The sequence below is a fragment of the Benincasa hispida genome, chromosome 10, assembly GCF_009727055.1.
Source record: "Benincasa hispida cultivar B227 chromosome 10, ASM972705v1, whole genome shotgun sequence".
NCBI classification, from domain to species: domain Eukaryota; kingdom Viridiplantae; phylum Streptophyta; class Magnoliopsida; order Cucurbitales; family Cucurbitaceae; genus Benincasa; species Benincasa hispida.
The window spans coordinates 18,631,696-18,650,375 of record NC_052358.1 but is presented as its reverse complement, the minus strand read 5'-3'; positions in this window follow the sequence as shown (position 1 = coordinate 18,650,375).

Genomic DNA, 18,680 nt, shown 5'->3' with positions numbered 1-18,680 from the left:
TAGCTTAAACATAAATATAGAGACATACGACTGGATCATGTTTAAGTGATAACATAAATGATCTATAGTAGATGGATAAGGTTAGATACCTTATCCTGGTGACCCTACGAGTATGACCCGTTTTGTAGATGTTACAATTATTGTAAAGTGCTACAAATGATCTGATCCTAATCATTCATGTGGAGACATATGAGCGGGGATATTCTATACGAAAGAGTTTATATAAGAACGGACCACTAAACACCATTCATAATAGAGACTTACATTTCGCCAGAATGACCATAGGTAACTTGACTTGAATCCTGACTGAATTGTGAACTTCTGCCTATGAAGGCGGTCCTTTGATTTTTATGGGTGCAAGTGGTCATATCGTTGACCCAATAAGACTACCATTTTGGAGATTCGTCTGATTGGGGAGTTGGGAACACAACTACATAAGAAGGAATTCACTTCTTCCCCAATGTTAGGGTAAGTAGATAAATTGCTCCCTTAAAGGCTGATTTCGGGGCTTGAACAATGTGGCGCCGCACGCTCTCCTGGCTCGAGAGGGGTTTGGTCATAGTTGGACTATGATTTATTGTTCATTGGAGAAATCAGTGGTACTTAAGGAGTTAGATGTAATTATAAGGGTAAAACGGTAATTTTGGCTCAGCTGTACTTACAGGCAATTTTTGAAGGATCGTTGTACTGTTGATTGGTTATATCCAATGGACACAGAACTATATATGTAGTGCGAATAGTGCTGTTGATGGTCTTTAATGGAGTGTCCGTCGGTTAACGGATGGTGAATAATTTAATTAAAGGACTTTAATTAATTAATTAATTATTCACGTACTGTTGGAGTTTCAAGCTACAGATCCATGAGGTCCCCTCGGTTTGATTTATTAATTTTAATTTATTTTATTTAAAATAGTTTTGGGGAGGGAGTGGTAACCTCGTCCCCCTTTTCTCTCTACAATGTGATAGTGGGAGGGGGTTGAACAGTTGCTTCATCTTTTTTCTCTTTGTTTTTTTTACAGAATGGTTCTATAAGTCAATTGATCTCTCCCAACTATTGTCTCTTCTTTTCTCTCAATCTCTCTATCTCCCTTATCCAAAATAGTCAAAGCCCCACATCCTCCTAGATTCTCACCCAAAGAATATCGAGGTCTCCTTCACGGTGGTGCCCAATTAGAGTTCGAGGGTTTTTCCACTGAAGAACGGTCTTCAAAGGTAAGGGTTTCAAACACCTTTTTATTTCTGTTTTCGTCTTTTAGTATGTTGTATTTTTCTGAATTAAATTCATGATTTTGTTCTTCTATTGTAAAATTTTATATAATGTGAATTTTGGGATTTGGATCTGATCCCTACTTCCGCTCAAGAACCTTTAATAGGGTTCCTTCAATTGGTACCAGAGCGGAATTTTTGGCCCAGTTTTTTTTCCAAAATTTCATAATAATTTTATAGTTTATGGTGGGGTTTTTTGCACTATGTATTGTTTCATGAGACAAATACTATGAATGCTTGTTTGCAATAATGGATGTTTCGGGATTGAACATTTAGAATTAATTTCTTTTCTTTTACAAAATTGTTTTGTAAGGGCCCATGTTTTGGGGCATTAAATTGCTTTCGAGTCTTAATTTATGTCATTGGGTCATTTTGATGTTCCCAATCGTTTTCTGGAGAAAACGAGGCAAAAATCAGAAGCATATCAAAGGAGTTCGAAACTATGCAGTGGGCGACTGTACAGTAGTGTCGCGGTGCTGCGATGTGGAAGATGAAGAAAATTTTCGTAGCGTCGCGACGCTAGGGCATGGTGTCGTGATGCTTCGAGACAGAAAGAACGTGCAGTCCAGCCTCGGTTCGCACATGGTTCGTGGTCTGCTGGTCTGGTTTGGTTTGTGGGTTCTCTGGTTCGAGTTCGTTGGGTTCTTCTGAATCGGTTCATGGTTGGTTCGAGCTGTTCGCAGTCCAGTTTGAGCGGTTCAAGGCTCGGTTCACCTGTTTTGAATCAAATGGCTATTATCTTATAATAGTTAGATTTTTTTCTAATAGGTGTCTAATCCCGGTCCATTAATTACTTTTAAATTATGCATGTATGTATGATTTATAGTTTATTATTATATGCCATAATGTATGCCTTATAGAATTAAATCCCACCATAGGTTATGCATTTAATTTATTGCATCCTTTATATTATAAGTGTTATAATATATATATATATATATATATATATATTTGCATGATTTAAATTTTATAGCATGCTCATGCATCATATAGTATAAATGTTATAATATATGCATGCATGCATTAATAACATATACATGCATCATTTATATTATAATAGTTATAATGTATAGTATGAATGTATGTTTAATAGTTTCATTACCTTATTATATAATTATTATATAAGTCGGTAATGAAATGAATTTACATGAAGCATGACACTACCTTAGGTAATTTATAAATATTATAGTTTACTAAGTAGGTCAATTACATACAATGTATGATTTTAATTTGTTTCATTTGTTTATAATTGTTATAACTAACTGAAATTAGAAATTAAAATCAATAATTCAGAATTGCATGCAAACCCTAGGTTAAAGTTAATTTTTTAAAATAGTTTTAAAATATGAATCATATAAACCTAAGATCACTTTCTAATGAGATTTCAAATTTAAGTTTAATCTTTTAATTAGTTTAATAGGATTAAACTGATTCTTAATTAAAAGATTAACATTATAACAAATGTATCTATAAGGAACCTTTTGTCTAAGGCTAGTTCTTTCTAAGTTGGGGTATTTAAGTTGACAGAAACGTAACACCCCCTAACTGGGAACTTACCTGGAAAGTTGAATTAGATAGATTTGTTACAAACATGCAATGTTTGACTAAAGTTTTTTTTTATTAAAGTTTTTTAAAGTGTTTAATAAACCTTAATCAAATTGTTTAACTATCAAAAGCAAGTGTTGTTTTTGGAAAAATTAAACATTCACTTAGTTAAAATCAGTAGCTGGATTTTCCTAAGTTAATTAATCTTAGGTAAAGCACTCAGTGAGAGGAAAACGGGGTATATGATACTTCATTTTTCCTCTTCACGTTTCTCCCTAAAAGTTCACACCATGAGATCTAGACTCGGCCTCAAGGCACCTTGAGTGTCCCCCTATAGATGGTGTTTGTGTAGATCTATATCAAAGTGAATGGAGGGAGTGTTTATAGTAAGTGGGAGCGGGACGTCTGACAACACATCCCTCGATCTCTCTCATATGAAGTAAAGTTTCCATGCACGACCTCGTGGCACCTTGAATGTCCCCCTATGGATGGCAATGTTGCATGACGCTTTATTCAAACTCCATAAATGGATAGGATTATATTAGTTTCATGCCCCAATCGTTTTTTCCTTACGATTGGCTCATTGGAGTGAAACTTTAGTAAAATGAGGGGTTACACTTACAAGAAATGTTAAGCGAGTTTAACAATTTCTGGACCGAACAATGATAACTGATAGTTACAGTAACAAGGAGTTGTTCTGTCTGCTGGTTGAGATTGTCTCATTATAGTGAAGGGGCACCTGATCACCCTATGATGACTTTTGTCCTTCCTCACTGAAACATCATTGCAAAATAGATGTCACTTAGGGTACATTAGATTATTTTGCTAAAATTGATTGATTTTTCTAAGGGGTTTGATCCAAATAGACTAATATAAATAATTTGTATGGTTTTAGCAAACTTATCAACAATGACTTCCGCAATGCCTAATTTACTCACCGTTGAAAAATTAACGGGCGAAAATTACACATCTTAAAAAAAATACGATCAACAGAATCCTAATCATTAATGATCTCTGTTTTGTCCTCATTAAGGATTGTTCTTTCATTCCAACTTTAAATATTGCTGGAAATGTTTGAGAAGCATACGAGCGATGGACACAGGCAAATGAGAAGGCCCGAGCGTATATCTTGGCAAGTCTTTTCAAAGTCTTGGCCAAGAAGCATGAGCCTAAACTCACGACCCGTGAGATTATGGAGTCCCTGAGGGGAATGTTCGGACAACTGTCTATTAGGGTTGATGCTCTAAATCTCGTAGGGTCCTATAGTTTGAAAACATTGTATGAACAAACTCATTTTGTATTTAATAAAATATGTGATATTTTATTCATTATCTTTAAAATATGTGATATTTTAGTTACATTAACCGCAAACCAATAAACAAACATCAAAGGTTATCATTGTAACTTAAACATGTATGTGGAGACATATGGGTGGATCATATTTAAGTGATAACCTAAATGATCTATAGTAGATGGATAAGGCTGGGTACCTTATCCTGTGACACTACGAGTATGGTCCGCTTTGTAGGTGTTACAATTGTTGTAAAGTGCTACAAATGATTTGATCTCGATAATTCATGTATTAGACATGCGAGAGGAGATATTCTATACAAAGAAGTTTGTATAAGATCGGACCACAAAATGTTTAGTCTCATTATATAACACTGTTCATAATAGAGACTTACATTTCACCAGGATGACCATAGATAACATGACCCGAATCCTGAGTGAGTTGTAAACTTTTGCCTATGAGAGCGGTCCTTTGATTTGTATAGGTGAGACTGACCAGATCGCCGACTCCACAAGCCTACCATTTCGGGGATTCTTCTGATTAGGGAGCTGGGAACATAGTTACACAAGATGAAATTCACTCCTTCCTCGAAGCAAGGGTAAGTAGATAAATTGCTCCCTTAAGGGCTGATTCTGGATCTTGAACAATGTGATGCCACACCCTCTCTTAGCCGGAGAGGGGTTTAGTCATAGTGGGACTATGATCTATTGTTCATTAGAGGGATCAGTGGTACTTAAAAAGTTAGATGTAACTACGGGTGCAAAATGGTAATTTGGCCTAGCTGTACTTACGAGAAATTTATGAAGAGTCATTGTACTGTTGATTGATTATATCCAATGGACGCAGAAATATATCTGTAGTGCAAAGAATGCAGCTATCGGTCTTTAGTGGAGTAGCTAACGGATGGTGAATAATGTAATTAAAGAGTTTAATTAATTATTCATATACTGTTAGAGCTTCAAGCTACAGGTCCAAGAGGTCCTCTTGGTAGCTCAAAAGAATTTAGTTGAGAATCAGTTTTTAGATTAATTTGAATTGTTCAAATTAATAGAGAGATTTAATTATATATGATATAATTAAATTGTTTCAATTATATATGATATAATTGTCATAATGTATTTGATACATTATAGCTTAATGGGAGGAAATAAATATTTGAATGAGATTCAAATATATTTTCTATGAACGTGATTCATAGTTGTTAAATTTAATATAAATATGATTTATATTAAATGCATATAATAGAGAAAAAGAAACTATAGTTTGTATTGTATGTGATACAATATTAAAACTATAGGTTATATGTTATATTTGATATAACATATAATTTAATATAATTATAATATGATCAGTTAGTTATCATATTTATTTATATTATATTATTATTGTTTTGAATAATAAAGAAGGGAGTTACAACTCCCTTCCCCATCTTTTCTCTCCATTCACATTAGTGGGTGGTGGTTATGTTTTATGGCAAGGAAAATAAAAGAAAATTAGTTTTTTCTTCTTCTTCTACGAATGTTTTTGTTGAATGATTGAGAGAAAGAAATTACAGAAGTGTTCTGTGAGTTTGCCTTGTGTGAAAGCTTTCTCAATCTTCTTCCTCCTCCACCCTTAATCTTCCCCTCTAAACCAAAATAGTCAGAGCCCACCACTCATGGGTTCTCACTTTGAGAATACCAAGATTTCATTGTGGTAGTGTCCGGGTTTTGGTTCAAGATTGTTTTTTTAGAAGGACTTCAAAAGGTTCGTGATTCCGTTCGAGGGAGGATCGTGAAGAAAATTAAAGGTTCTACAAAGGTGATATTTCTTGAAACTTTTCCTAGTAAAACATGTTGTAATTTAATTTTAAATGTATATCTAATTGTATGTTTACTGTAAACTTTATATTCAATAATTAATGGAATTTGGTCGATCCGCTTTCGCTCAAGGTTCTCCTCATATGAGTTCCTTCACTGTCTGTATAGCTCAGGCACGACGCTCTTAAACACTTCTTCAATGCCCGTATGCAAGAAGAGGCATATGTTCGAGAACATATTCTCAACATGATGATCCACTTCAACGTGGCAGAGATGAATGGGTCCGTCATCGACGAAGCCAGTCAGGTTAGCTTCATTCTGGAATCTTTACCTGAAAGTTTGCTACAATTCCATAGCAATGCTATTATGAACAGGATTGACTACGATCTGACGACCTTACTCAACGAGCTACAGATCTTCCAGTCATTGATGAAAACCAAGGAATAGAAGGATGAAGCAAATGAGAAGTTCCACAAAGGTTCGATGTTTGGGAAAAAGTTTGTGCCTTCTTCTTCTGGCATCAAAAAGTGGAAGAAGAAGAAAGGTGGAAAGGGAAAAGCTAACCCATCAACTACTGCCCAAAAGGGTAAGAAAGCCAAGGTTGCAAAGGGAATTTATTTTTATTGCAACCAGGAGGGACAATTGAAGAGGAATTGACCCAAATACTTGACAGAAAAGAAGAAGGCCAAGCAAGGTAAATATGATTTGCTTGTTTTGCAAACCTATTTAGTGGAGAATGATGATTCTGCCTAGATAATTGATTTGGGCGGCACTAACCACATTTGTTCTTCATTTCAGGGAATTAGTTTCTGGCGGCATCTAGAAGCTAGGGAGATGTCAATGCGGGTTGGAACTGGACACGTCATCTCAGTTGTGGCAGTGGGAGGTCTCCAGCTGACTTTACAGAATAAATATATTTTACTAGAAAATGTATATGTAGTTCCTGGTTTGAAAAGGAACTTAATTTCTGTAAAGTGTTTGTTAAAACATTGATATTGTATTAACTTCTCTGTGAATAAAGTGTTTAATTCAAAGAATGGTGTTAATATTTGTTCTGCAAAGTTGGAAAACAATCTTTATGTGCTAAGACCTTAGCAATTAAAGCCATATATAACACTAAAATATTTAAAACTGTGGTGACTCAAAATAAAAGACTTAGAATTTCTCCTAAAGAAAATGCCCAACTTTGTTACTTGAGATTAAGACACATGAATCTCAATAGGATTGAGAGGTTGGTGAAGAATCGACTTCAAGCGACTTAGAAGAAAATTCTTTACCGGTGTGTGAGTCATGCATTGATGACAAAATGACTAAAATATCTTTTACTGGAAAAGGTCACAGGGCCAAAGAACCCTTAGAGCTAGTACATTCCTACCTTTGTGGTCCGATGAATGTAAAAGCAAGAGAAGAGTTTGAATATTTCATTACCTTTACTGATGATAATTCAAGATATGAGTACGTTTATTTAATGCAACATAAGTTTGAATCATTTGAAAAGTTCAAAGAATTTCAGGCCAAAGTTGAAAATGCATTAAATAGAACAATTAAGACATTTCGATCTAATCGAGGTGGAGAGTTTTTGGATCTTACATTTCAAAACTATTTCATAGAGCATGGAATTGTATCCCAACTCTCAGCACTTTTTACACCTCAGCAAAATGGTTCATCATAAAGGAGAAATCGAACCCCGTTGGACGTGGTTCGGTCCATGATGAGTTATGCTTCCTTACCTGACTCTTTTTGGGGTTTTGCAGTACAGCTGTATCATATATTTTGAATTGTGTTCCTTCCAAGAGTGTTACTAGAACACCTTTGAGTTATGGAATGGTCGTAAAGCTAGTTTACATCATTTCAAAATCTAGGGTTGTCCAGCACATGTGCTTGAGGCAAATCCCAAGAAATTAGAACCACGTTCAAAACTATGTCTATTTGTAGGCTACCCCAAAGGAACGAGAGGTGGTTACTTCTTTGAACCTAAGGAACATAAAGTGTTTGTGTTGAATAACGCTACTTTTCTAGAAGAAGACCATATAAGGGAGCACAAGCCTCTTAGTAAGATTGTGTTGAATGAATTTTCCAAGGAATTTACTAAACCTTCAACAAGAGTTGTTGAACCTAGAACCTCAACAAGAGTTGTTGAAGTTGGATCATCTAGTAGGTCAAATCCACCTCAAGTGTTGAGGGAGCCTCGACATAGTGCGAGGGTTGCGAAATCGCCTGTCCGTTATATGAGTTTAACAAAAATGCTAACTATAGTAGCTGACGAAGATGTTGAGGATCCATTGTCTTACAAGAAGGAAATGGAAGATGTTGACAAAGATGAGTAGATCAAAACTATGGATCTCGAAATGGAGTCGATGTACTTCAATTCAAATGGATCTATAAGAGAAAGTGAGGTTCTAATGGGAAGGTGCAAACCTTCAAGGCTAGACTAGCGGTAAAGGGTTATACCCAAGTTAAGGGAGTAGATTATGAGGAGACTTTCTCACCTGTTGCCATGCTAAAATCTATTAGGATTCTCCTGTCCATTGCCTCATATTATGACTATGAGATTTGGCAAATGGACGTCAAGACTGCCTTTCTGAATGGCAATCTTGAGGAAACCATTTACATAGAACAACCCGAGTGATTCATAACCTAAGGTCAAGAGCAAAAGGTTTGAAGGCTTAATCGGTCCATTTATGGACTGAAGCAAGCTTCTTGATCTTGGAACATAAGACTTGACAATGCGATCAAATCTTATGTCTTTTATCAAAATGTTGATGAGCCTTGTGTATACAAGAAAATCATCAATAGTTAAGTACCTTTCCTAGTATTGTATGTAGATGACATCCTACTCATTGGGAATGATGTAGGTCTACTGACTGAAGTTAAGAATTGGCTAGTGACCCAATTCCAAATGAAAGATTCGGGAAAGGCTCAACTTGTTCTGGGAATTCAGATCCTTAAAGATCGAAAGAACAAAATGTTAGCTCTGTCTTAAGCATCATATATTAACAAAATGCTTGTCAAGTATTCGATGCATAACTTCAAGAGAGGCTTACTACCTTTCAGGCATGGAATTATATTGTCTAAGGAACAGTGTCCTAAGACACCTCAAGAGGTTAAGGAAATGATATGAATCCCCTATGCATCGGTTGTTGGCAGCCTGATGTATGTGATGTTATGTACTAGACCTGACATCTGCTATACAGTGGGGATAGTCAGTAGATATCAGTCTAATCCAAGATATGATCACTGGACCGCCGTTAGAATATCCTCGAGTATCTAAAGAGAATGGGAGACTATATGCTTGTGTATGGTTATAAGAATCTGATCCTTATAGGATATACAGACTCTGATTTCCAAACTGATAAGGATTCTAGGAAATCTACATCAGGACCAGGGTTCACCCTTAACAAAGGGGCAATAGTTTGGAGGAGCACCAAGCAAGGGTGCATTATTGACTCCACCATGGAGGCTGAGTATGTAGCGGGTTGTGAAGTTGCTAAGGAAGCTATTTAACTCAAAAAAATTATTGACTGATCTGGAAGTCGTTCTAGACATATCAAAGCCCATCACACTTTATTGTGATAATAGTGGGGACGTGATCGTCACGCAGATAGAGCGGAAGTATCATCTCATCCGAGAGATTATGCATCGAGGGGACGTGATTGTCATGCAAATAGCTTCAGAGTATAACATTGTTGATCCATTTACAAAGGCCCTAACGGCTAAGGTATTTGAGGGTCACCTACAGAGTATGGGTCTATGGGATAGACCACGTTTAAACTAGGGCAAGTGAGAGATTTGTACTGGAAGTATTATTTCCTAGTTTATCGTTTTATGTACTTTGTATATTAGTTTGACTTATATATACCCGACTAGATTTAGGTCAAGTGGGAGATTGTTGGAGTTAGTGCCCTAAATATTGTAGAGTCCTGTAGTTTGTATTTGTAATGTACAAACATCTTATTTATTTAATAAAATATATGATGTTTTGTTTCAATTTGAGTTGTATTAACCACAAACCAATAAAATAACATCCAAGGTTATCTTGTAGATTAAACATGTATGTAGAGACATACGGTGGATCATGTTTAAGTGATAACCTAAATGGTCTGTAGTAGATGGATAAGGTAGGATACCTTATCCTAGTGACATTACGAGTATGACCCGCTTTGTAGATGTTACAATTGTTGTAAAGTGCTACAAATGATTTGATCCTGATCATTCATGTGGAGACATGTGAACGAGGATGTTCTATAAAAAGAAGTTTGTATAAGACTAGACCACGAAGTGTTTAGTCTCATTATATAACACCGTTCATAATAGAGATTTATATTTCACCAGGATGTGCATAGGTAACATGACCTGAATCCTGAGGGAGTTGGGAACTCCTGCTTATGAAGATAGTACTTTGATTTGTATGGGTGAGAGTGGTCAGATCGCTGACTCAATAAGCTTACCATTTTGGAGATTCGTCTGATTGGGGAGCTGGGAACATAACTACACAAGAAGGAGTTCACTCATTCCCTAACGTCGGGGTAAGTAGATAAACTGCTCACTTAAGGGCTAATTTTGGAGCTTGAACAATGTGGTGCCACACTCTTCCCCAATGTCGTGCCCTAATAACCTACGTGCTCCTAGATACAATTGGGTCCTCAGCAGCCATAAAGAACTAAAGCACATGCATTAAGATTCAGGATTCAACTATCTTGATTAAGTGTGAGGAAAACTGTGTTCAAATAATCAACTTATTCTTTAAATCTAGATTAAATGTATGATGCAACGATTCATGAACAACCTAAAAACCTAAGCATACTTATCTAATATATGCTACAAGGGTAAATTCAAAGCATGGACGATTACAAGGATACGTGCGAGCTTGAATTTAACTAGCAAAGACATGCGTTCATGATAGGGGCGTCAATCCAACACATAAAAGCAAGTATAAATTAAACAAGATTCAAGAAAAACATAATTCTGAATTAAAGCACAAAGATTGAACAGAAAACTCATCAAAACACGAAGAACGTTCGATCCAAGAACTAAACAAAAGATTACCTCAACAATTCATAAACAAACCGACGGGATAATTTCCAATACATGTTCATAATCCAAAAATAAAATAAAAACTAACCTAAAGATACTAAAAATTGAAGGGAATAGAAGAAAAGTGAAGATTAGCTTCGGTCTCCATCGATTTGGCCTCCGAAATTCGACATACTCCCCCAAAATTCAGACCTAGGGTTAAGGAGAGAGATTTATAATAATCAACACAACATTGCAATGCTTGGAATAGCATTGCAACATTGATGCAGCGAGAGAGAAGCGTCAGCGTTGAAATCCAACGTTTGGTCCAATGCTTGTGCACGCGCTCAGCTCCATGTCTATCATTCGTCACAATGTTGCAACGCTCTAAAGAAGCATTGCAATGCTGATGCTTCTGCCTTCAAGCATTGGAGTGAAGTGTCAGGATGCATTGGGACGCTGGCGGTGATGCAACTCGAAGCATCACGACGCTTGGAATAGCGTTACAACGTTGCATCCACTGCCAGATACTCGCTACTCGATGCTCGATGACTCGATACTCGATCCTTATTCACTCGGTAGCATTTTCTTGATTACTCGACAGCATTTTACTCGATGGTGCTCGACGGTTGATCATACTCGATGGAACTCGATGGCATTTTGGTCTTTTCAACTCCTTTGAAGATCGTATGTTCAATTTAACTCCAAATTGCTTCAAATTAACCCCATTCTTCACTAAATGATTAATTCTATCTCTTGGTTGCTCGGTACCTTCAAAATAGAGAAATAAACACATAAAATCCACGAGCTTGAATTAAGCTAGGAGTATTAGCTCTTTTTTAGAGCTACCAAACAACCCCAACTTAATTTTTGCTCGTCTAGAGCAAGGTAGAACACTCAATCAAGTAGAAAATAATTAAAAACATGCTAGCTTAATTCACAAAGTTGTTACTCTAGTCTCAACAGTCAGTTAGAATGAAATTTGTAATCAAGAATGAAATTCAATTATGATCAATCAATGAAGCATAAGTTTAAAAGGGATTCTTGATCTAGTCATGCATGAGTGAGCCTAGAGTCTTGCTAGTTAAGTTGCATAGTCCGAAAAAGTTTTAAAAGGTTCTCATCTCGTTTTCCCTTACTCTGGCTCGATTGTCGACCACGGAAAAATCAACTTACATTAAAGAGGGCAACAATAAGACAAAGGTGTCTAAACTCACATACATAAAACATAAAGGGAATTTCTTTTACCTAGAGAGCTAGCTTTCACACCCCACCGTCAAGAACCTATCACTCTTTTCTCGCGGGCCTTAACTAGACATAGCAGAGGTAGCTCTTTTCACCTCTATCCATGCACACACACACACTATTTTTTTGCAGGCACACCGGTCATGCCTTTTTTTTAAGTTTTTTTTCAGAACTGCAACTAATTTCCTTTTCTTTATTTTTTCTCTTTTTTTTTTTTTTTTTTTCACAGTAGGCCCTATTTTATCCACTTTGTCCAATTTTTCTCTAAAATAAGAATAGTTATTCCTAAGTCAAAGGTGGACTTTTCGGGGTGACAATAGAAGTACAAACCAGATAACCCAATTCTAAGCATGCAAGACTTTAATTTCGCAAAACAATAACTTAAAGATGCATGAGAGAATAATTTTTTTAAAAAAAAATTTGGGCTAAAAATCATGATCATGCAATCTTAACATTCCTTCATGCAAGTTCCATTACAGAAAGAGTGCATCATAGACTATCATGATAACAGTAGAGCAAACCAGCAAGCAAGGCATCAAAGCACATAGCATAGTCCAAGCACAACGCTTAAGGACCCCAAGCTAAAATAAAAACTACCCAACGGGTACCCCACCCCTAACTTAAAAATATATATTGTCCCCAATGTATTTCAAGTATAGCTCAATAAAGAATAAAAACTAGGGATCAGAAAACATCCCCTGATAATGATGTCGCGCACGGGATGGTGGTGGTCGGGCTCGCCTCTTAGAAAGATGCTCTTCTCTCCTTGGTCATCCCTACAAAACAAAAACAAAAAAGAAACCTAAACTAGAAAACAAATAAAGAAAGCAGTAATTTTTTTTTTTCACTTGGCTCCCTCCAGGAAGGGAAATTTTTTAACGTCGATTGCTCGACGCGACCTATCCCCTGTCAAGGCACAAAGAACTTCTCGTATTTCTCTAGTCCCTTCTTAGATGAGTCGATATAGCCCAGTAAAGCTATAAGGCTCTTCGTCTTTTGAAGAGAACCAGATAGGTCGAATTTTATATTTTTCATATTAGTAAAAAAAAAGGTAAAAAAAAAAAAAAGAAAAAGAAAAAGAAATAAAAGACTCAAGGACTGACTCAACTAAAAATAAAGACTCTGACTCAACTAACTCTTGAGAACAAGAAGAATAAAACTAAAAAATATACGATATACCAAACGACAGAACATGGTAAGGTTTTTCAGCCTCTGACTCAACTGACTCTTGAGAACAAGAAGAATAAAACTAAAAAATATACGATATACCAAACGACAGAACATGGTAAGGTTTTTCAGCCTCTAACTCTATCACCTAGAAATCGACGGGTTTAGGCTCAGGTTCTCCATAGTCCTCACAAACTGGTTATAAACATGTCATGCTATCCTCCAACGCATCCTTTATATGTCGACATAGATTACCTCATCGTTGCACGCCTCAGTGATGTCATAAGATGTGTGTAATAGGGCTTTACATCCTCTCTCAACTGAATCAGAAGATTGAGTGACTAAGTCTCTAAGACTCTGAAGATCAGCTCCAACCTCAGTCTGAAGACTAAAGCTCTCCTAAAGGTCATGAATCTTCTGCTAAAAAACAATATTGTTAATAGCAAGTTTTCTAATCACATCTTCTAATGACATATCTGAGTCGGCAGTGTGAGCATGCATCGTCAGTTAGAAGTTTGATGTATGCCATGTTGTGTACATACCCTGACATATGCTATGCGTTGGAATAGTAAGCAGATATCAGTCCAATCCTAAATATGATCATTGGACTGTTGTTAAGAACATCCTCAAGTATCTTCAGAGAACGAGAGACTATTTACTCGTGTATGGTGCAAAGGATCCGATCCTTATAGGATAAGTTTATTCTAATTTTCAGATCGATGTGGATTTGAGGAAATCAACTTTGGAATAATATTCACTCTGAATGAAGGAGCTATAGTATGGAGAAGTATCAAGAAAAGTTGTATTGTTGATTCCACCATGGAAATGGAGTATGTAGCTACGTGCGAGGTAACCAAGAAGGCAGTATGGCTTAGAAAGTTCTTGACTGATTTGGAAGTGGTTCCAAATATGCACTTACGGATCACTCTCTATTGTGATTGAAGGAACTCTTTACAAGAGAACCATTAAGCGGAAGCAGATCGTTCCAAATCCCATTATGAAATAACAAGAACATTTATAATCAAACAGCAAGAGTTATGCATCAACGAGTAAATTACAGCATGATTCGAGGAATAAATAGAAAGGGATCGAGTAAACATACGTTTGAAGAACTTTCTTCAAGTATTCCCTCGAACAATCAGCATAACATTCAAGAAAACTCGATCAAGAGCATGAATGCAACAAATAAACCCAACAAACTCGAACTGGTAGATACTCGAACCCAATCGAGTAAAACTAGATCCTCGACCCTCAAATAAGAAACTCGACACCACCACTAGGTTACCTTGGTATTCTTGGTGTGAAAATCCGGGAGGTGTGGGCTCTGTATGGATTTAGTAGAGGGAAGAATGAATTGAATGATCGAGTAAGTGGGAGAAGGGAGAAGTCTATTGTTTATACTGGGTACTCGATCGTTTAGCAGCAAATATAGATTACTCGTTCCTTGATCGTTTTCTCTCTCAAAGTTATCGTATAGTTTTTTCTCTTTACACAATTAGAATGTGTTAGATGCTGAAAAAATGAAAATGATTTTTTTCAATTTAATCCTATTAAACCGATTTTAAAAGATTAAACTAGGTTACTAAACTCTTTAGAACTATTTAAACTTAGGTCTATCTCAATCCAAGTTTAAAACCCTTTTAAAAAACTTGAGTTCACCCTAAGTTCGCATGCAACTCTTTCTTATTGATTTTAGTTCTAATTTCCTTTATAACACTTATAAATGGAAACAACCAAAACCACAATACTAAGCTAATACATGCAAGTCATTCATAACGATTATAAACAACCTAAGTGTCATGCTCATTGCATTGTTCATTCATTGCTACTTCTTTTATATAACACTTATACAAAACAGCAACGAAACAAGCATAACATGCTTCCATTCACCCTTAGACTATAACACTTATAATAAAAGGATGATGCATGAATATGTTCACTGCATGCAAAATATAACTCTTATATTTCATGATGCATGCACATGCTTTCATGTAATTTCTTCATGCTAGATTATAACATTTACAATACATGATGCATGAATAATTGCACAACCTAAGGTAGGTTTTTAAACTATATGTCAAACATTTTGCCATATAAGCACCATACATCACATGAAAAACATATATTGGAAGAGTTGCCTGCTTTATCTTTTAGATTATATTATACTCATATATGAGTAATTGAAACATATGCAACAATGAACCTAAAGTTCATGAATCCAGATATATTTTCTATTTGGCATGACAGATTAGGTCGTTCAGGGCCTATAATGATGGGAAGGATTATTGAGAATTCAAATGGACATCCATTATAGAACCATAAGATTTTTCAATCTAATGAATTTTCATGTGATGCTTGCTCTCAAGGCAAATTAATCAATAAACCATCACCAGTCAAAGTGGGAACTGAATCACCTGAATTTTTAGAACGAATTCATGGTGATATATGCAGACCTATTAACCCACCAAGTGGACCATTTAGTATTTTATGGTATTAGTAGATGCATCCAGTAGATGGTTACACGTGTGTTTATTATCAAGTCGAAATCTTGCATTTGCAAGATTACGTGCTTAAATAATTAAGTTAAGAGCATAATTTCCTAATTATACAATTACGGTCATTCGTTTTGATAATGTTGGTGAATTTACATCCCAAACTTTTGATAATTATTGTATGTCAACTGGAATAAGTGTTGAACATCCAGTAACTCATGTTCATACACAAAATGGTTTAACATAATCATTCATAAAATGTTTACAGTTAATTGTTAGACCATTACTTATGAGAGTTAAGCTTCCTATATTTGTATGAGGACTTGCTATTTTTCATGCAACGTCACTTGTATGCATTAGGCCAGTAGCTTATCATAAGTACTCGCCATTACAATTAGCTTATGAACATGAGCTAGATATTCCCATATGAGAATTTTTTTTATGTGAGATATATGTTCCAATTGCTCCACCACAACGTACTAAGATGTGTCCTCAAAGGAGGTTAGGAATATATATTGGATATGATTCCCCAACAATTATCAAATATCTTGAACTCCCGATAAGTGATGTATTTACTACACGATTTGATGATTGTCATTTTAATGAGGCAAATTTTTCAACATTAGAAGGGGGAGGGGAATTAAGAAGTTGGAAAAAGAAATTACATGGAATGCATCGTTATTTTCTCCTTTAGATCTCCATACAGATCAATGTGAACTTGAAGTTTAGAAGATAATTCATTTGCAAATATAGAAAATCAGTTACCAGATGCATTTATAGATGCAAAGAAAGCAATTAAGTCACATATACCAGCTGAAAATGTTCCATCAAAAATTGATATCCCAATACAGCAAGTTGTCACCGATGAGTCTGGAATACGCCAGAAGCGTGGTAGACCAATGAGTTCTAAAGATAAAAATCCTCAAAAAAGAAAAATAATTAATAGTCAAGAAGACTTGGTTGAGGATTTAAATATCCATGAAGAAATTCATGACATGACTAATGAGAAAGATGGAATACATAAAGATAATAATAAGATTTCAATAAACTATGTCATGACAGGAAAAATATGGAATCGAACTCATGTATTTATTGACAATATTTTTGCTTATAATGTTGTTATTGATATTATATCTAAAAATGAGGATTCTGAACCAAAATTTGTTGAAGAATGTTGACATAGAAAATATTGGCTTCAGCGGGAAGAAGCAATCGGGGCAGAATTAAACTCACTTTCAAAACATCAGATTTCTGGACAAGTAGTCTGAACACCAGAAGGTGTCAAATCTATCGGATACAAATGGGTATTTATGAGCAAAAGAAATGAAAATAATGAGGTCATAAGATATAAAGCAAGACTAGTTGCACAAAGTTTTTCACAAAAACCTGGTATTGATTATGAGAAGATGTATTCTCCGGTGGTGGACGCAATTACACTAAGATATTTAATTAGTCTAACTGTATATGAAAGTCTTGATATGTATCTTATAAATGTAGTAACAATATATTTATATGGATCTCTTGATAATGATATTTGTATGAGAATCCCATAAGGATTTAAGGCACCTAAAACATATAAATCAAATTATTGGGAATTGTATTCAGTAAAGTTACAAAGATCATTATATGGATTGAAACAATCAGGACGAATGTGGTACAATCGCATGAGTGGATATTTGTTGAAAGAAGAATATCAAAATAATTCAGTATGTTCATTTGTTTTTATAAAGAAATCATAGTCAGAATTTGCTATTATAACTGTATATGTTGATAATCGAAATATAATTGGGTCTTCTGAAGAGCTTTCGAAGGCAATAAAATATCGTAGGAAAGAATTTGTGATGAAAGATCTTGGGAAAACAAAATTTTGGCTTGGCTTGGCTTGGCTTGCAAATTGAGCATTTAGCGAACATGATATTTGTTCATCTGTCAACTTATACAAGAAAAGTTTTGAAAAAATTTTATATGAGCAAAGCACATCCATTAAACATTCCAATGAAAGTTCGTTCACTAGATGTGAAGAAAGATATATTTCGACCTCGAGATGATAATGAAGAACTTCTTAGTCCTCAGGTACCATATCTTAGTGCAATTGGTGCATTATGTATTTTGCTAATAATACAAGACCAGATATTGCATTTTCGGTAAATTTATTAGCAATATATAGTTATTCTCCAACAAAAAGGCATTGGAACGGAATTAAGCATATACTCCGTTATCTCCGAGGAATGATCAACATAAGTTTGTTTTATTCAAATAAATCAAATTTTTATCTAGTTGGTTATGCAAAGTTTGGATATTTATCTGGTCCACATAAAGCTAGATCTCAAACAGGCTATCTGTTCACATATGGAAGAACTGCAATATCATGGCGATTGATGAAACAAACCATAATAGCCACTTCCTCAAATCATACTAAAGTTCTTGCAATTCATGAGGCTAGTCGAGAATGTATATAGCTAAGATCAATGACTCAGCACATTCGTGGAACATGTGGCCTGTCTTATAGTAAAAATCTTCCAATGGTATTATACAAAGACAATACATCATGCATATCTCAAATCAAAGGAGTATATATTAAAGAAGATAGAATAAAATATATTTCACCGAAGCTTTTCTACCTTCATGATCTTGAAGAAAATGACGACATCACTGTACAACAAATTTGTTTGAAAGATATCATGACAGACTTATTTACAAAGGCATTACCAACTGCAACCTTTGAAAAACTGGTGTAAAATATTGGAATACGACGACTCAGAGATATCAAGTGATATTTCCATGAGGGGGAGTCAATATACATTTTAAGAGTATTAGATTATATGAAATATGTTGTAACATCCTAAGTTTTAGGAAATTTTA